A 12,540-nucleotide genomic window follows, 5' to 3' on the forward strand; every position below is an offset into this window, starting at 1 on the left:
CTCCGAATCCTGATCCGCCACCACCTCCACCTCCTCCGGAGGCATGGCAAGCTGTGATGGCCGCAACCAATGCAAACACACAGTTGATCATGCAAATTCTTCAAGAGCGCAATCAAGGCAACCAAGGGAACCAAGGCAACAATCAGAATCACTTTGCTACACTCAACCAGTTCCTTGCTAAAGGGCCAAAGACTTTCAGCAATTGTGTTGAGGCAACCGATGCTGACGATTGGCTTGTGGATCTGTGCAAGCATTTCGAGTGCAGTAACGTCAGGCCTGAGGACTTTGTCAAGTTCGCTTCCTTCCAACTCAAAGGTCAAGCTGCAGAATGGTTCCAGCAGTACAAGGACTCCAGAGGTGGACGTGTTATCATTTGGGATGATTTCCGTCGAGATTTCCGAGCTCATCATATTCCTCAAAGCGTGATTGAAAGCAAGCGTGAGGAATACCGCAACCTGAAGCAAGGCTCTTTGTCTGTCTATGACTACAACAAGTTGTTTTGAAGCTCGCCCGCTTTGCCAAGCAGGACGTACCTGATGAGAAGAGCATGATATACCAGTTCAGGGGTGGTCTCAGAGAAGAAATTCAGCTAGCTTTTGTTCTCTTTGAGCCCTTGAGATACGATGAGTTCTACAACATGGCATTGAAGCAAGAGGCTGCTCAATTGAGGTGTGATGCTTCCAAAAAGCGAGTCACAGATGTTACTCCTTCTTCCTCTACTCAAGTGCCCAAGCAACAGAAGTATTGGCTTCCTCCTCCTCCGTTCCGTCAGCCGTATCAGCAGAAGAGCAAAGGTGGCAGTGGATCTTCCCACCCACCCAACCCTGGCTTTCAGAACAAGACTTCGTCTCAAGCTCCAAGATCGAGTGCTCCGCATCACCGTCCGCTTGCGGAGGTCACGTGCAACAAGTGCCAACAGAAGGGTCACTATGCCAACAAGTGTTTCAACCAGAGGCGTCTTCCTCCTCCTCCTGTCAGATCGGCAAGTACAGCTATGGTCAAGCATAACCCCAAGTACGCCAAGGTCAATATGGTGAATGCAGCTCAGGTAGAGGATTCATCAGATGTCATCATGGGTAACCTTCCTGTTAACGATGTTCCTGCCAAAGTTCTTTTTGACACTGGTGCATCGCATTGTTTTATCTTGAGACCTTTTGCATCTAAGCATGGGTGGTTTTCTCAAGTTATGCATAAGCCATTAGCAGTTGTCTCTCCGGGTAAATGTTTGCTCGCTAACTACGAAGTTTCGGATATTTCTATCTCGATGGGTGATTTCAAGTTTCTGGCTTCTCCAATGATCCTTGCTAACTCGGATATTGATCTTATTCTCGGAATGGATTGGCTTTCTAAGCACAAGGCTCAGCTTGATTGTGCAGCCAGGCAGATTCAATTGACTCATTCGTCTGAGGATGTGATTGTCTTTGCCTCTCGGGATAATACCATCCGTCTGTTTTCTCTCAATGAGAAGGGTGAATTGGATGCCATCTCTCAAATTCCAGTCGTTTGCGAATATCAAGACGTCTTTCTAGAAGAGCTTCCAAGAATGCCTCCGCACCGGCCAGTTGAATTCGTTATTGATCTTGAGCCTGGCACGGAACCTGTGTGCAAACGTCCTTACAAGCTCGGACCTGAAGAGTTGAAGGAGCTGAAGAAGCAACTCGATATTCAAGAGAAAATGGGTCTCATCCGGCCTAGTTCTTCTCCGTAGGGTTGTGGTGTTCTTTTTGTGAAGAAGAAGGATGGAACGGACCGACTTTGTGTTGATTACCGTCCATTGAACAAGAAGACTATCAAGAACAAATACCCACTTCCCAACATCAACGAGCTGTTCGAACAACTCAAAGGTGCCCAAGTATTCTCCAAGCTTGATCTCCGTATGGGTTATCATCAGATTCGAATCCGTGAGCAAGATATTCCCAAGACGGCTTTCAGGACAAGCTATGGTTCATATGAATACACTGTCATGTCTTTTGGCCTCGTCAACGCTCCTCCGACATTCTCTCGCATGATGAACTTCATCTTCAATGCCTACACCAATGACTTCGTTTTGGTCTATCTCGACGACATTCTGGTTTTCTCGAAGAACAAGGAAGATCATGCCAAGCACTTGCGTTTGGTTCTTGATAAGCTCAGGGAACATCAGTTCTACGCCAAGTTCTCCAAGTGTGAATTTTGGCTCGATGAGGTTCTTTATCTTGGTCATATCATCTCTGCCAAGGGCATTGCCGTGAATCCTGAGAAGGTGTCTGCAATTGTGAATTGGGAACCTCCTCAGAACGTGAAGCAACTCCGTAGCTTCCTCGGTCTCGCAAGCTATTGCCGAAGATTCGTTGAAAACTTTTCTAAGATCGCGAAGCCTCTCTCTAATCTTCTCCAGAAGCACGTCAAGTACGTTTGGTCTCCGGAGTGTGACATTGCTTTCAACACTTTGAAAGAGAAATTGATCACTGCTCCAGTTCTGACTCCGCCTGATGAATCCAAGCCGTACGAGGTCTTTTGTGATGCCTCTCTCCAAGGTCTTGGCGCAGTTTTGATGCAAGAGAAGAAAGTTGTTGCTTATACCTCTCGCCAGTTGAAGCCTAATGAGAAGAACTACCCCACTCATGATCTCGAGTTGGCGGCAGTTGTGCATGCTCTTTTGACTTGGAGACATCTTCTATTGGGAAGAAAAGTGGACATTTTCACTGATCACAAGAGTCTCAAGTACATCTTCACTCAGCCTAATCTCAACCTCAGGCAAACTCGATGGGTCGAAATGATTCAAGAGTATAATCCGAGTATCGAGTATACTCCAGGCAAGGCCAATGTGATTGCTGACGCATTGAGCAGGAAAGCTTACTGCAACAGTCTGATTCTCAAGCCTTATCAACCCGAGCTTTGTGAAGCTTTCCGCAAACTTAATCTGCAAGTTGTTCCTCAAGGTTTCCTCGCCAACCTTCAAGTCTCTCCTACCTTGGAAGACCAGATTCGCCAAGCCCAGCTTCTTGATGCTATGGTGAAAAAGGTGAAGATTGGGATTGCCAAGAGTCAACCCAAGTACAAGTGCTACCGCCTTGATGACAAGGACACTCTCTTCTTCGAGGATCGTATTGTTGTACCCAAAGGTGACCTCCGTAAAGTGATCATGAACGAGGCTCACAATTCTCTCCTCTCCATCCACCCTGGGAGCACGAAGATGTATCAGGACCTTAAGCAAGCTTATTGGTGGACTCGAATGAAGCGCGAGATTGCTCAAGTTCGTGAATGAATGTGATGTCTGCAGAAGAGTGAAGGCAGAACACCAAAGGCCAGCTGGTCTCCTCCAACCTCTTGCCATTCCAGAATGGAAGTTTGACCACATTGAAATGGACTTCGTGACTGGGTTTCCAAAGTCCAAGCGTGGCAATGATGCTATATTCGTTGTCATCGACAAACTCACCAAAGTGGCTCACTTTCTGCCTATCAAAGAGTCGATCACTGCAGCTCAATTGGCGGAACTCTATACCTCTCGGATTGTCTCTCTGCACGGTATTCCACAAGTGATCTCTTCAGACCGTGGCAGCATCTTTACCTCCAAGTTTTGGGATTCTTTTCAGAAGGCCATGGGCACCAACATCCGCTTCAGCACAGCTTTCCATCCTCAAACTAGCGGTCAAGTCGAGCGTGTCAACCAGATTCTTGAAGATATGCTCAGGGCTTGTGTGATCTCCTTCGGCATGAAGTGGGAGGATTGTCTTCCTTATGCTGAATTCTCCTACAACAACAGTTTTCAAGCAAGTTCGGGCAAGGCCCCATTTGAAATTCTGTATGGCAGGAAGTGCCGTACCCCTCTCAACTGGTCTGAAACCGGTGAACGTCAGCTTTTGGGTAATGACTTAATCACAGAGGCAGAGGAAATGTGCAAAGTCATTCGTGATAACCTCAAAGCAGCCCAATCCCGCCAGAAGAGCTACTATGATAGTAAGCACCGTGATTTGGCTTTCGAGATCGGAGATCATGTTTACCTCCGCGTCTCTCCTATGAAAGGTACTCGTCGCTTCGGTATCAAAGGGAAGCTTGCCCCTAGATACGTGGGACCTTTCAAGATTGTCAGCAAGAGAGGCGACCTCGCCTATCAACTCGAGCTTCCTTCAAACTTTGCAAATGTTCATGACGTGTTCCATGTCTCTCAGCTCCGAAAGTGCTTCAAGACTCCTGACCGCACCGTCAACTTCGAGGACATTGAGCTCCAAGAAGATCTTTCTTATCGTGAGCACCCAGTTGCTATTCTTGAAGAGACTGAACGCAAGACTCGCAACAAGTCAATCAAATTTCTCAAAGTCAAGTGGTCACACCATTCCGACCGTGAAGCTACCTGGGAACGCGAGGATCACCTCCGTTCTGAGTACCCGGCGTTCTTTCAGTCCTAGATCTCGGGACGAGATCCTTTCATAGTGGTGGAGTGTTGTAACACCCCGGATGTAACTTTCCCAATTTGTACTCCAACTCTTGCCGTTTCCGGCGTTAAGTTATTTATTTTCTCGGGTTCGGGTTTTTGTCTCCGTGTGTTGTTTTCGTTGTCATGCATCTCATATCATGTCATCATGTGCATCGCATTTGCATACGTATTCGTCTCATGCATTCGAGCTTTTTCCCCGTTGTCCGTTTTGCATTCCGGCGCTTCGTTCTCCTCCGGTGGTCATTTCTAGCTTTCTTTCGTGTGTGGGGATTAAACATTTCTGGATTGGACTGAGACTTGCCAAGCGGCCTTGGTTTACTACCGGTAGACCGCCTGTCAAGTTTCGTACCATTTGGACTTCGTTTGATACTCCAACGGTTAACCGAGGGACCGAAAAGGCCTCATGTGTGTTGCAGCTCAACACCCTTTCATTTTGGCCCAAAACCCACCTAAGCCTTCTCCATCATATAGATCGTTCGATCACGATCACATGGCCGAAAACCGCACCTCATTTGGACTCTCCTAGCTCCCTCCACCTCTATTTAAAGACCACTCCCCGAAATTTTCGGGCAAACCCTAGATCTCTCCCTCACCTCGCGTGCCGGACAAAAACTATCGGGCCGGACGTGTCCGACCCGAGCGCCGCCGCCATGTGTCGCTCCTCCATTGGCCGCCGCCCTCACGCCCACATCACCGCACCGCCACCCGCGGAGGCCCGCGAGGCCCAAGGTCGGCCCCCGCGGCCCGCGGCTGCCCGCCGCCGCCTACCGCTCCTCCTCGCGCCGCGCTCCGCCGCCTCCGCCGCCCTCCGCCGGCGGCGACGCGCTCCGTCACTCCGGCCGCCGCCACCACCGCTCCGGTCGCGCCGCCCCAAGGCCGGCTCCGGCCACCCCGCTCCTCCTCGGCCGCCCCGGTCTTCTTCCTCTCCGGCGATGCTCCGTGAAGCTCCGGCCGTCTACAGTAAATCCGGCCATCCTCGTAATCCATGCCAGATCCAGATCTGAGATTCGGGTTGACTTTTGCCCGAAACCCTAATCCATGTGCCCTTCTTCATCATGCTATAACTTTGCATCCGTAACTCCGTTTTTGACATATAGCGTATCAAAATGTTCATCTCAGAGAGTACATCGTTTCATTCCATTGCATCATTTTCATTTGAGTTCATCTTGATGCCCGAAATGCTGTTAGAAGAGGGCTACTTCAGATAATTGTCAGATCTACTGCTCCATTTAGGTTTTTGTCATTTTTGCCATGATTAATGTGTGCATGATATGCCATGTTGCTCTACATATGTTTTGTTAAGGGTTTTGTCATCTCTCCAGAGGTGCAACCCATGTATTTTTGTGATGTTTGTGGTGACTAGAACGAGCTTGCAAAGTGGTGCACTTGTTAATTCTGATTTCAGGGACTTAGCAATTCCACTAAGTCCTTGATCTGTTTATCTCATGTTGCCATATGTTCATGTTGTTTCCAAGTGATCCGTGCCTCTTTTGAGGATGATCAATAAGGATGATTTGTTAATCTTGTAGTTCTCTATCCACCCATGTCTTTGTTTGCAATTATGGAGCACCCTAGCTTGAGTCAATCGAGCTCTACTTTTGCTACTTTGTGAATCTGGGCAGATTGTCAACTTGTTTGCAATTTTGCCGATGATGTTGTAGTTGATCCGTGCATGCTATGTTATTGTTCTTGCCATGTCTAGCTTGCATTTTGTGCCTTCTTGATGGATGTATGCCTAGCTTGCCATGAATTGCACCGTAGTGAGTGCATCGAGCTCGTAAACATGCCTACTTGATATCTGTTTCAGCATGCTCAGTTTTCACTAAGTCTGAAAACTGATTATGTTTTTGCTATGTTCACATGCTTGCAATTGTATTTCTGATCCCTTTTGGCTCAAGGTCACTAAGGGACTTTTGTTAAGCTCTTTGAGTAGCTCCATGCCATGCTTTACTTTGCCATGTTCAGGTCCTGTAGCATGTAGTTTTGTTGCTCCGAAGAGGGCTACCTGATCTGAAATTCCAGACAAGTGTTAATTTCACTAAGTCTGAGATCTGTTTGCCATATGCATTTTTTCCATGCTTGTTTGAACCTGTTAATGGATGAATTGGCCTTAGCTCAGTGCTAGACTTTTGTTAAGCATCTTGTATGCATCCCTGCCATGTATTTTGTTGTCATGTTTGGGTGCTGTAGCATGTTCATTTCGTTGCATTTAGATGGCTACTTGCTGTAAATCGCAGACCGGTGCCATATTTTGAATCGCTTGCCATTTCCAAACCGTAACTCCGATTTCGGCGTTCTTTATATCGTTTTCAAGCGATTTCATCTCATCTTTCCAGTGGCACACTTGGATTTCCAAGTTGAGGCCAGGTTCTTGCATTTCCTGTCATATCTTGCATATGCATCCCGCATCGCATCCCGTATAGCATATCATCTTTGCATCATCTTGTTTGGTCCTTGCACGTGGTTGATTGTGTCCTTATTGCTTGTTTGTCTTGTTTGGTAGAGCTGGGAGACGAGTTCGCTTACGAGGAGCCCGTTGAGTTTGCTTTCCAGGATCCAGTCAACACTGACAACTGTGTAGGCAAGATGATCATACCCTAGAAATCACTACTATCTTTGCTATGCTAGTTTGCTCGCTCTTTTGCTATGCCAATGCTACGATGCCTACCACTTGCTTTCAAGCCTCCCAAATTGCCATGTCAAACCTCGAACCCACCATGTCCTAGCAAACCGTTGATTGGCTATGTTACCGCTTTGCTCAGCCCCTCTTATAGCGTTGCTAGTTGCAGGTGAAGATTGGAGGCCGTTCCTTGTTGGAACATTTATTTACTTGTTGGGATATCATTTTGTTGCCATGTTATCTTAATGCATCTATATACTTGGTAAAGGGTGGAAGGCTCGGCCTCTCGCCTAGTGTTTTGTTCCACTCTTGCCGCCCTAGTTTCCGTCATATCGGTGTTATGTTCCCGGATTTTGCGTTCCTTACGCGGTTGGGTTATAATGGGAACCCCTTGATAGTTCGCCTTGATTAAAGCTTTTCCAGCAATGCCCAACCTTGGTTTTACCATTTGACACCTACCCTTTTCTTTCCCTTGGGTTCTGCAGACTCAAGGGTCATCATTATTTTAACCCCCCCCCCCGGGCCAGTGCTCCTCTGAGTGTTGGTCCAAACTGTCAGCCGCCGGTGGCTACCAGGGGCAACTCTGGGCTGGCCTACCGGAAGTTTAGACAATCTGAGTGTGCCCTGAGAAAGAGATATGTGCAGCTCCTATCGGGATTTGTCGGCACATTCGGACGGTGTTGCTGGTCTTGTTTTAACCTGTCGAAGTGTCTTGAAGAACCGAGATACCGAGTCTGATCGGAACATCTTGGGAGAAGGTCTATTCCTTCGTTGACCGTGAGAGCTTGTCATGGGCTAAGTTGGGACTCTCCTGCAGGGATTTGAACTTTTGAAAACCGTGCCCGCGGTTATGGGCAGATGGGAATTTCTTAATGTCCGGTTGTAGATAACTTGAACCTTAACTTAATTAAAATGAATCAACCGAGTGTGTTACCATGATGGCCTCTTCTCGGCGGAGTCCGGGAAGTGGACACGGTGTTGGAGTAATGTTTGCGCAGGTTGCTCTCTAGTTTCTCACTCGCGCCTTGCCTCCTCTTCTCGCTCTCTTTTGCAAATAAGTTAGCCACCATATTTGCTAGTCGCTTGCTGCAGCTCCACATATTTACCTTGCCTTCCCTATAAGCTTAAATAGTCTTGATTGCGAGGGTGCGAGATTGCTGAGTCCCTGTGGCTCACAGATTACTATTACACCAGATGCAGGGCCCGATGATTCCGCTCCAGGTGACGCGTTTGAGCTCAAGTGGGAGTTCGACGAGGACTCTCAATGTTACTATGTTTCCTTTCCCGATAATCAATAGTGGTGCCCAGTTGGGGGTGATTGGGACCGTGTCGCATGTTGGGTTCTCTTTTATTTTGGCGCCGTAGTCGGGCCATGAGTGTTTGGATGATGTAATGGTAATTATGTACTTGATTGACGTGGCGAGTGTAAGCCAACTACGTTATCTCCCCTTTATTATTTATATTACATGGGATGTTGTGAAGATTGCCTAACTTGCGACATATGCCTTCAATGCGATTATGTCTCTAAGTCGTGCTTCGACACGTGGGAGCTATAGTTGCATCGAGGGTGTTACAGGCCGGCAACACATAACCTACAAACACCAGAAACTAATTGCAACTCCTGGACAGAGTACTAGGGTGAATAAGAAGCCGAGAGGGTCCATTGGTTTCGGGCCCAATGTATGGTAGTAACTGAATCTCAAATCACACATACAGATCTCAGTTCTTATGGACGGCCTCAATGAAACAACCCACCATGTACTCCTACATGGCCTCTCATCGATACCTTTACCAAATCATGTTCAACACATCCCTCACATTACCGACATAATCATTTCACTCTAGCCCATCACCCAGATGAACCAGACCTGACACAACTCTAAGCATAGCAGGCATAGCAAGGTAGGAAACACATACATGGCTCAATCAACTCCTACACATGCTAGTGGGTTTCATCTAGTTACTGTGGCAATGATAGGTCATGCAGAGGGTAAGGGTTCAACTACCGTAACACACAGCAGTTTGAATCGCGTTGTCTTAATGCAGTAAACAAGAGCAGAAGCAAGAACATGGGTTTGTATCGGAATGCTCAATGGGTTGCTTGCCTGATGTAGTGGTAGTAGGGTACTGCCCTTCATACGGATACTCGGGGTTATCCTCGGAGGCACAACCTACCACGAAAGACACACCGAACATAATCAACACATGACAATATGCAACAATATGATGCATGCTATGACATGGCAAAAATGAATGTGTCTTGGCCTAATGCAAGCTAAAACGGAAAGGTATGAACTCATTTGAATCAAAGATTCAAATGTTAGTTCATTTAACATAGCCTTATTAGTGCATTATCTTATTTTGCTTAAACAGCAAGGTTAACTTGTTTTGTCATGCATGAAACCACTACAGATGGATAGATTGAATTTTTCTGATCATTTTTCATATATAATTTGTTCGATTTGGAGCTATGGTTGATTTTCTATGATTTTTAGAAGTTTTGGCTATTTTCTGGAATTTCCTATTGAAGAATAAATCCAGAAAAGGATTTACTGCGTCAGCCTGACGTCAGTGTGACGTCAGCGGTCAACTGAGACGGTCCAGGTCAACCCTAACATGTGGGTCCCATCTGTCGGTGTCAACTAACTAACTAAATTTAGTTAGTGTTAAACTAATACTAACCTAGTTTAATTAGTGGCCTCGGGCCCACACGTCAGTGAGTCAGGAGAAAATCAAACTGGGGTCAACCCGGGTCAAACTCGCCGGAGTTGACCTGGGGCTCGTCACCGGCAAGGCCAGGGACGGCGGAGGGGTGCGGGTTTCTTCCTCTAGCAACCAAAGGGCCGGCGGAGGGCATCTAAGTGACGCGGGCACTCGTCCGCGTCGAGTGGTATGGGTGGTTGGGCCTGGGGTGGCCGGAGTCATCGCCGGCGTCGACCTTGGCGATCGCCGGGGCTCGGGTGAGGTCGGGGTCGTCGTTGTGACGGTCATGGCGGCTCAAGCGGGGCATGTACGTGCTCTACGTGGCGCGGGGAGGAAGCTGGGCACGACGGCCGGACCATTAGATGGCCGGAGACTCATCGGCGGCGAGCACAGGTGGCGGTGCGTGCGGGAGAACTCGAGGCAGCGCGTACGGTGCACGAGGGCTAGAACGGAGAGGGGGAGAAGGGTCAGTAGCTCACTGCGGTTGCAGGGGAGCAAACGGCGAGCTCGGGGAAGAGCTGGAGCGAGCGGGCGATGAGGGGGATCTCCGGCGACCGAGGTTGAAGACGAGCTTAGTGTAGCGTCTCCTGGGCGAGCGAGCACTCGGGGATGGGTCGAGGCGAAGCAGTGGATGACGGCGGTACTTCTTGCCATGGCGAGGCAGCGAGTGGACGGCGGTGGCTGTGGTGGTGCTTGTCGGCGGCGACGGCTGCGCCCTGCTTCGGGGGAGAGAGCGAGAGAGGCGAGACAGGGGGAGAGTGGAGCGGTCGAGGGGTCCAGGGGGTCGGCATGGCACTCGTATACGCGTCCGGGGCGTCGGCGGAAGCAGGAGGTGGCCGGCGTGTGGCCACGGGCGCCGGCCACATGCCTCTCGTCCTCCTGGCGAGAGGAGGAGGATGACTGGCGCGAGCCAGTGGACTGGGCCGAGCTGGTGGGCTAGGTGGGCTGCGCCAGGTAAGTCTCTGTTCTCTCTCTCTCTTTCTATTTTTCATTTATTCTATTATTTCTGTAACTTCAGGGCTTTATTAAAAATGCCAGGGCATTTCCAAAAATCATAAAATTAATCATGGCTACTGCTTAGAATATATCCAACAGGAAACATTTTAGTTTATGATTATTTGAGAATTTAAAATATTTTATAGCATTTAAATGCCCAAATGCAAATACTATAAGAATTAATCCAATGACCTTAAGATGTCCTAGAAAAATGAGCACCATTTTTGTCAAAGGTTTTAACCCAAAACAAAAAGGGTGGGCTTTTTAGAAGGGCATTTCAGGTTCATTGAAAAAGTTTTTAGTAAACCCTAGTTGTTCCAGGGGGTGCTTGGGGGTTCTGTCATCCCATTTCAAATTTAAAATAAATTTAAACATGATGCACATGTTCAACCAACCCTAATGCATGACTAACACAGGGATGTGACAACAAGTTATCCTGACCAAAGGTGGTCTTCGGCTGCCAAAAGTACTGGTGATGACGCCGTCTTGGGCTGAACGGTGACCTTCGTCCTGCCGCTCTGCTAGTCTTGGTCTCGTTGCACCGGAATGGTAACATTTGCCCGATGCCTTGGCCTGTGCTTGCCCCCTTTGCACCCAAGGGGAAACAAGGACGCTGCGCAGGCCGGCGCCTGCCTGGCGCCCGCCTGGTCTTGATAAGCTGCAGGTGACAATTAAGCGCGAAAGAGCAAATTCATTTTAAGTAGACGCGGAGAAGCAAACGCCGCTGGGCCAGGCCCGAGCAGCTCGGGGATGATGCAGCCCGAGGGGCGCCCCCAACAAGGTAAGTAAAGAGCATAAGCAAAACAGATACATGCCGCAGGGACAGACCCATGCGGCCTGGGAATGATGTGGCCCTGTGGGCGCTCCCAGCTAAGAACAGAACTTAGAAAGGTGTCACCTAGTGTCGTTGAAGATGCAGTGATGTTGAAGAAGCGGGCGATGCGAGATGAAGACGCCGACCCTCACGAGCCCCCAAGCCCAGGAGCCTCGGCAGGCTCCGGGGGTGCAGGTGGGTCTCCAAGGGCCATCTCCATCTCCGCCAAGACCGCGCAATGCCTGACCTCCTGGGCTTCCAGAATACTCCTCAGCAGGCACTGATGAGCGGCGACCACGTTCGGTAGGCCGAAAGGCATGGCAACGTAGCTGTGAGGTGGACCCTCACAACGCCCCACGCGTGAAGGCCAGAGGCACTCCTGAGACGCGGCTCGGTTGAGCCCTGGCACGCCGATGTAGACGCGCAGCCCACCATCCTCGCGTGGATGTGGGGCTACGGTGGGCAAACAGCGGCTGCCGCGCATGACTCTCGACTCCTGTAGCTCCTGGGTGTTTCTTGCGATGAACTCCTGAGGGTTTGGTCTTCCTTGCCTTGTACCTTCCTGAGGGAAACGTACCTGGAAGCACCCCTCCAAGTGGTGCCCGAGCGCCTCCCTCGCGACCTTGGCAAAGTCAATGGTTCTCCAAGAAAGAGCCTGAAAGTGCAACTATCCCTAGGTGGTTTTGGTAATTCATAACAACATATAGCTCATTGAGCTAATGCTATTCCAAGATGATTATTTCAGGAAAGCTCAATGATTGGCATGGCATGGATATGAAAGTGGAACCCTCAAAATGCTAAGGACAATGGATTGGCTCAAGCTCAAAAGCTCAAGACTCTTCATTTCATATTTTAGTGATCCAAGATCACATTGAGTCCATAGGAAAAGCCAATACTATTAAGGAGGGATGAGGTGTTGCTTAATGAGCCTCTTGCTTCATGTGCTTAGTCATATGCTCCAAAACCCTCAACTACTTTCCCATATCCACA

The sequence above is a fragment of the Triticum aestivum genome, chromosome 6A (genome assembly GCF_018294505.1).
Source record: "Triticum aestivum cultivar Chinese Spring chromosome 6A, IWGSC CS RefSeq v2.1, whole genome shotgun sequence".
Taxonomy (NCBI): Eukaryota; Viridiplantae; Streptophyta; class Magnoliopsida; order Poales; family Poaceae; genus Triticum; species Triticum aestivum.